The following is an 8,127-nucleotide window of genomic DNA, read 5'->3' as shown; positions in this document are numbered from 1 at the left end:
ATATCCAAAATATACAAAGAACTCATAAAACTCAACAACAAACAAACAAACAATCCAATAAAAAAAAGGGAAGAGGACATGAACAGACACTTCTCCCAGGAAGAAATACAAATGGCCAACAGATATATGAAAAGATGCTCATCTTCATTAGTTATTAGAGAAATGCAAATCAAAACTACAATGAGATACCACCTCACCCCTGTTAGATTAGCTATTATCAACAAGATGGGTAATAGCAAATGTTGGAGAGGCTGCAGAGAAAAGGGAACTCTCATCCACTGTTGGTGGGACTGTAAAGTAGTACAACCATTATGGAGGAAAGTATGGTGGTTCCTCAAAAAACTGAAAATAGAACTACCTTATGACCCAGCAATCCCTCTACTGGGTATATACCCCCAAAACTCAGAAACATTGATACATAAAGACACATGCAGCCCCATGTTCATTGCAGCATTGTTCACAGTGGCCAAGACATGGAAACAACCAAAAAGCCCTTCAATAGAAGACTGGATAAAGAAGATGTGGCACATATACACTATGGAATACTACTCAGCCATAAGAAATGATGACATCAGATCATTTACAGCAAAATGGTGGGATCTTGATAACATTATACGGAGTGGAATAAGTAAATCAGAAAAAAACAGGAACTGCATTATTCCATACGTAGATGGGACATAAAAGTGAGACTAAGAGACACTGATAAGAGTGTGGTGGTTACAGAGGGAGGGGGGAGGGGGGAGGGGGAGAGGGAAAGGGAAAGGGGGAAGGGCACAAAGAAAACTAGATAGAAGGTGACAGAGGACAATATGACTTTGGGTGATGGGTATGCAACATAATTGAATGACAAGATAACCTGGACATGTTTTCTTTGAATATGTGTATCCTGATTTATTGATGTCACCGCATTAAAAAAATAAAATTAAAAAAAATTGACTGAAAGCCTATAGAATATTCTTAGTTAAGGTATAAAAAATATCAAATACAGATACAATTTGGCATATCATAGCATGTGATACAGGATATAAATCCTGAATAATAAGATTTGTTTATATCCAGATAATCACAAACTATTAAAACAATCAACGTGATCCACTAATTTTATTATTGTAGAAAACACAAATTTTTTTTAAATTTTATTGATTTTAGAGAGAGAGAGGAAAGGAGAGAGAGAAAAACTGATTTGCTGCTCCACCTAGTTGTACATTCATTGGTTGCTGTGTGTTTGTGTATTTTTCTGAAGTGAGAAGAGGGGGAGGCAGAGAGACAGACTCCCACATGTTCCTGACCTGGATCCACCCGGCAAGCCCACTAGGGGGCGATGCTCAGCCCATCTAGAGGGTTACTCTGTTGCAACTGGAGACATTTCAGCACCTGAGGCCGAGGCCATGGAGCCGTCCTCAGTGCCCAACGCCAACTTTGCTCCAATGGAGCCTTGGCTGTGGGAGGGGAAGTAAGAGATAGAGAAGAAGGAAAGGGGGGAAAGGTGGAGAAGCAGATGGGCACTTCTGTGTGCCTGGCCAAGAATCAAACCTGGGACTTCCATGCACCAGGCCATTGCTCTACCACTGAGCTAACCTGCCAGGGCTCATTGGTTGCTTCTTGTATGTGCTCTGACCAGGGATTGAACTGCAACCTTGGTGTGTTCAAATGATGCTACAACTAACTGAGCCACCCGGGTCAGGGTGCAGAAAACACTTTTTAAAACCAAACCAAACTATAATAACTCTCTAGTTAGATCTGCCTTTTCTTTCAGAAACTATCCGTTACAGAATTTGAAAAAAAAAAATTTTAAGTAATCTTTTTATTGAAGTATAAAAAAGATATTTTATTAAATCATTTTTTCTGTACCTGTCACTAGACGACAGTATAACAACACAGCCTGAAGATGAAAGCAGAGACCCATGTAGTGGTGCAGCCTAAGAACCTGAAGAGTAAGATATTAGCTGAGTGACATTTCCCACCTAGTGTTTAAAAAATTCTGTCAGTGAATTGCCGAAGTTCTAATAAAGACATGAATTAACATGAGATACTTAACAATGCATGCTAACTTCAGACTAAAGTAATACATCCTTGTTTGACCTGTACTGTGATAGTCAAAGAATGTGCAACAAGAGACAGTACAGTATCTCAGTGCTGACAACACTGGGAAGTCGTTCTAAGGGACCATAGGAGGAGGGTGGCCACTGAAACCCAGAGAGGGTAACCTTATGGAGACAGGCACTAGGAGAAGATACAGCCTTGGGGGAAGAGTGCAGGCATGATGACTCCACTGGCCGAAACCCAGGGAAATAAGTACCCTAAACTCATTCTTCTCCTGTCTACAAAATGCCTTTCCGTCTCTCTCACTACCTGCCCCAATCAGAAGCCAGAAGGCAGGGAGCCTGTAAATGATGTTCATGAAAGCCAGGTTTCTGGGACATAGAACAAGGTGAAGAACGGTGGAGAGGGCATCTAGAGAGGCAAATGGCCATCTGATGTCAATTTCACCATTTCATCCTTCCCTTCTTTACTGACAAGTAAAGAACGCCCAAGATGTGAACGTTCTCAAGAGAGGTCTTGAAATGACTAAATTAGTGCTCACTTTAGCAGCACATACACTAAGAAACTGGAACAATACAGAGATTAACTTGGACCCCGTGCAAGGATGACACACAAATTTGTGAAGCGTTCCATTAAAAAAAAAAAGAAGAGGCCCTGGCTGGTTGGCTCAGTGGTAGAGCATCGGCCTGTCGTGCTGGAGTCCCGGGTTCGATTCCAGGCCAGGGCACACAGGAGAGGCGCTCATCTGCTTCTCCACCCCTCCCCCTCTCCTTCCTCTCTGTCTCTCTCTTCCCCTCCCGCAGCCAAGGCTCCATTGGAGCAAAGTTGGCCCGGGCACTGAGGATGGCTCCATAGCCTCTGCCTCAGGTGCTAGAATGGCTCTGGATGCAACAGAGCAACGCCCCAGAGGGGCAGAGCATCGCCCCCTGGTGGGCATGCCGGGTGGATCCCGGTCAGGCGCATGAGGGAGTATGTCTGACTGCCTCCCTGTTTCCAACTTCAGAAAAAAAAAGGGGGAGAAGAAAAAGAAATGACTGAATCATAAAGTCTCTAAATAATCAAGCACTTCTTATAATCTGTATACAAGAAGCTTTATACTCATATCTGGGCCAACAGCTACATTTGTATTTGGCAGAATGAGCAAAGTCTTTGAAGTTACTTATTACCATCAATTAAATCTCACCCTAACTGATAAGCTATACAAATTTTCTTTGTTCTGCGTGGTGAAAAAATCTCCCTGTTGTGTGTTTAATTTTTGTCAGAAAGGAAACACTTCAAAAAAATTCAGTTTAAATTCCACAGAGGTTTGAATAAAATTAAAAGATGAAGTCATTTTATAGTAAAATAAACCCTTGAATTGTTTTCTATCATATTTCATAAAATAGATATTTCTTGCTAATATTTCTAAGTAAAAAATATTTTTTCTGCACATTACAAGATTCCACTAAAATGATGTCCAAGAACAAGAAAGATTAATCAATAATGACAAGATCAGAATAGTGGCTACTTCTGATGAGAGGAGGAGGATTCAGGCTGGGAAGAGGCATGAAGGAAACTTCTGAGGCCCTGCTAGAAATGTTCTATATCTAGATTTGTTTTACATCTTGATATATGTATATTACACATTTCAAGAATCATTGAACTCTACAATTAAGATTAGTACACTTCACACACTACACTGTTTGTTGGTATGGTCTATCTCAATTTAAAAGAAATAATTATTCCATTAAATGACTTTTGCAATTACCTCCACAGTAAATACCTTAACATAGAAAAGGTTTGGGTTTATACATTTACCAGGGACCAGCAAACTGTGTCCCTCAAGCCCCTGCCTCTTCCATAAATGAGGCTTTACTGGGACACTGCCATAGGCTGCTGTTGACTGCAGCTGCAGGGTGAGTAGTTGCAACAGAGACCAATGATCCTTCAAGAAAAGGTCTGTCAACACCAGGATTAAACATCAAATAATATATTTATTTAAAAAATTGTTGATCCTGGCTGGTTGGCTCAGTGGTAGAGCATCAGCCTGGCATGTGGATATACCGGGTTTGATTCCTGGTCAGGGCACACAGGAGAAGCATCCATCTGCTTCTCCACCCCTCTCCCTCCCTCTCACTTCTCTCTCTCTCTCTCTCTCTTCTCATCTCCTGCAGCCATGGCTCCATTGGAGCAAGTTGGCCCCAGGCACTGAGGTTGGCTCCATGGCCTCTGCCTCAGGAGCTAAAAAAATGGCTCCAGTTGCAATGGAACAAGAGCCCCAGATGGGCAGAGCATCACCCCTTGTGGGCTTGCCTAGTGGATCCTGGTCAGGGTGCATGTGGGAGTCTGTCTCTGCTTTCTGGTCCTCTCACTAAAAAACATTTTTTTTAATTGTTTTCCATTGGTTTGAGAGAGGCGAGGGGAAGGGGGTAAAGGGGGTTGAGAGAGAAACAACTCGTTTCACTTAGTTGTTCCATTTAGTTGTGTACTCACTGATTGCTTGTCATATGTGCCTTGACTAGGGGTTGAACTCTCAACCTCTGGTACACTGGGTTGACGCTTTATCCACTGTGCCACCTGGCCAGGGCCTCAAATAAACTGTCCCTTTTTCTAGGATAATTCAAATCAACCTCACCTAAATACCAAAGTAACAGGAAGATTCATAAGACAGCTTAGAAAATTAGTTAACTGTAAGTAAGAATTTCATAAAACTCTAACATGGGAGGTAGCATTCTATTTGCCTTGAGCTGCACTATGGGTTTAATGAAACACATCACACATTTTACTTGGTCCTACACAGTGTTAATTTTTTTTAATTTGGTGCTGATACTTTAACAACAGGAGTGTGTACTTTAAAAAATAAAAATAAATAAAAATAAAATAAGATAAAAATCAAGGTTTTGGTTGCTCATACAGAAGAAAAGAAGATGGAGCAACATTGCAATAATATTCCTGAGAAGGAAACAGCGAGCTCCAGTGACTCAAACAACACAACACTGCAGTAATATTCCTGGGAAGGTTACAGCAAGCTCCAGTGACTCCAACAACACAACACTGCAGTAATATTCCTGGGAAGGTAACAGCGAGCTCCAGTGACTCCAACAACACAACACTGCAGTAATATTCCTGGGAAGGTAACAGCGAGCTCCAGTGACTCCAACAACACAACACTGCAGTAATATTCCTGGGAAGGTTACAGCAAGCTCCAGTGACTCCAACAACACAACACTGCAGTAATATTCCTGGGAAGGTAACAGCGAGCTCCAGTGATTCCAACAACACAACACTGCAGTAATATTCCTGGGAAGGTAACAGCGAGCTCCAGTGACTCCAACAACCCAACATTGCAATAATATTCCTGGGAAGGTAACAGCGAGCTCCAGTGACTCCAACAACACTGCGGCTAAGCATTGCCTGACACTTAACATGCGCTTGCACTGTCCTCTTTTCTCACAGCACAGCAGAGCACATGAAATACTGCTGCTGCTGGTGCCTGCATGGAAAGTAGGCAAACAAAAGACAGCACAGGTCAGGTGTTCCTTAACACTCAGCTCACTTGTTACCTGACTGTCGTGGGCATGCAAATTACAAATTTAGTTTTAATCAATGGCATCTGGGGAAATGGCAGAAAAGAATCAGAGATCTCTAAGGGCAAGAAGGACCAGAAAAGACAATAGTTAACTCAATGCTTGCAAACATCAAGTAGGAGGGCTCTCCCCCACACATTCCAAAGTGGCCCTATTCCTATCTCGTGTAATTCTTCCTGGTAAGAAGACTCTTCATGCTATTTTTGCAATCTTTGTGAGTCTATATTTATTTCAAAATAAAAATTTTTTAAAATGCATCTCCTCATACTGATTAGAAATCTGTCTTCCTTTCTGTACCTTAATCAGTCCATAACCATATATGACAAGTTTAATCCATCTTACACCAGAAAACTCTTCCATTATCTACAACTCTTAGAGTCTCCTTCCTTTCTCAAGGACTCACCTGTCGTATTCCTTCAATCAGCAAATATTCATTGAGCACCCACCATAAGTGTAGTTCATTCTAAACTCTGGGGTGTAACAGTGAACTATGCTCTTGCCTTGTGGAACCAACACTAAATTATTATGTCTAATAATGTTAACATAAGCTATCACTAGACTTTCCAGTGGCCCTATCAATTACTAATTTTATTACACTATAGTCCACTAAATTCTTTAATTTTTTTCTCTTATGCATTGCTCAGATGTATGCCCAAACAAGTAGGTTATTGGATCCCAATTTTTTTATGGTCGTCCTTGTTAAATGTCATATTTTTAGAATCTTCCCTTTTCTTCAGTCTGTCAAGAACTTCTAGAATTTTAGTTTCCTGTCTACCTTAGCACACACCTTATCCCTTATAGTTTCTTGTCTATATATATATATCTGATAAATATACCTCTCTGTATAACAGGACAGTACTGAGGTCTCTTAAGAACCTATGACATATGTCACTAGCATGCACCCAAGTAGACACAGATTCATTATTCTGTACCCCATGGCTTCCCTCACTCAACAAACTATGAGCCACTTGATTGTATTGTGATGTCTATATATGGTCACCAAAATATAATTCGGTTTAGGTCAAACAGCTTCCCAAAGTTCAGATATAGTCAGTTCACTGATTTTCCCTAATCATCTTGGGGAAATATAGAGAATTTTTCAAAATGAGAAGGTAACAGTTAAAAGGGATGAACAACTGGGGGAGGATAGCTTACTATGTAGTTGCCAATATAAACCAGAGAGCTTTAAAAAGAAATACTAGGTATACTTTTAAAAAGAAAATCAGTCTATGGGGGGTAACATTATTTAAAAAAGAAATGCTCTTTGAGACAATTGATCAAATGATATAAACTCTGTGCATACTGTAGCTCTGACCAGGTACAGCTGAACATACTAAGCAAATTTAATAATTGAAAACTGTTTACTATTATTAAAACCAAAGAACTTTTTTTCCTAACTAAAAGCTTTTTGCCTTTTAATATAGTCATGATATTTTTAAAAAATAGAAATGTTCTGCCAAGGCCAGGTTGTTCAGTGGATAAAGTGTCATCATGGTGCACCAAGGTCACATGTTCAATCTCAGGTCAGGGCATGTTTGAGATGCAGTCAGGAAGTGCACACTACATGGAACAACCAAGTGGAACAGCAAGTTGGGGCTTTTCTTTCTCTCTCTCGCTCTCTCTCTCTCTCCTTTCCTCCCTCCCATTTCCTCCCCCTCCCTCTCATATCAATGAAAAAAATAAAAATAAAAATAAAAAAAAAGGAGGCCCTGACCGGTTGGCTTTGTGGTAGATCGTTGGCCTGGCATGCAGAAGTCCCGAGTTCGATTCCCGGCCAGGGCACACAGGAGAAGTGCCCATCTGCTTCTCCACCCCTCCCCTTCTCCTTCCTCTCTGTCTCTCTCTTCCCCTCCTGCAGCCAAGGCTCCATTGGAGCAAAGTTGGCCCGGGCGCTGAGAATGGCTCTGTGGCCTCTGCCTCAGGCGCTAGAATGGCTCTGGTTGCAACAGAGTGACGCCCCAGATGGGCAGAGCATCGCCCCCTGGTGGGTGGATCCCGGTCGGGCACATGCGGGAGTCTGATTGCATCCCCGTTTCCAGCTTCGGAAAAATACATATATACATACATACATACATACATACATAAATAAAATTTTTAAAAAAGGAAATGTCCTAACATTTCCATAAGTATGTTTGAACTCTATAAATTCTACAATTTATATCAAGGAGTCAGGTTGAAATCATTTTTTAAATGCTAATATATGTGAATGAAACATAAGCATAATAAATTAACATTTATCACTTGGAATTGAAATATAAACAAAAAGATAATTCATGGATATAATAACTGTTCTCTGGCACAAAATATAAAAGCACTTTATGCATTTTTAGTGAAATTTAAATTTTAAGTAAACTTTCAGAATTCCATCTTCAAGCTTCAGAATTTAACATCCAGCAAAAGTCATTATCCAGACACAACCTGGGATTCTTGATAATTTGTCAAAAGCTAAGAATAAAGTTGATTTTTCCCACTAAGAAGAAAAATTTAACAGTAACAGTGCACTTAAATTCATGTGAGG

General features: G+C 40.6%; 2 non-coding genes across 2 annotated transcripts; both read left to right on the top strand.

The window, feature by feature from the left end:
* Positions 1-2,576: 2,576 nt before the first annotated feature.
* On the top strand, positions 2,577-2,682 carry LOC136307161 (U6 spliceosomal RNA). Its single transcript, XR_010725838.1, has one exon. It is a non-coding gene; the product is annotated as a U6 spliceosomal RNA (small nuclear RNA).
* A 12-nt stretch (positions 2,683-2,694) lies between these two features.
* Positions 2,695-2,770, top strand: TRNAD-GUC (transfer RNA aspartic acid (anticodon GUC)). The gene has a single exon. It is a non-coding gene; the product is annotated as a tRNA-Asp (tRNA).
* The last annotated feature ends 5,357 nt before the right edge of the window (positions 2,771-8,127 follow it).

The sequence above is a fragment of the Saccopteryx bilineata genome, chromosome 5 (genome assembly GCF_036850765.1).
Source record: "Saccopteryx bilineata isolate mSacBil1 chromosome 5, mSacBil1_pri_phased_curated, whole genome shotgun sequence".
In the NCBI taxonomy this organism is placed as follows: Eukaryota; Metazoa; Chordata; class Mammalia; order Chiroptera; family Emballonuridae; genus Saccopteryx; species Saccopteryx bilineata.
The sequence above is the reverse complement of the archived record's forward strand: the minus strand, read 5'-3'. Positions and strand labels throughout refer to the sequence as shown.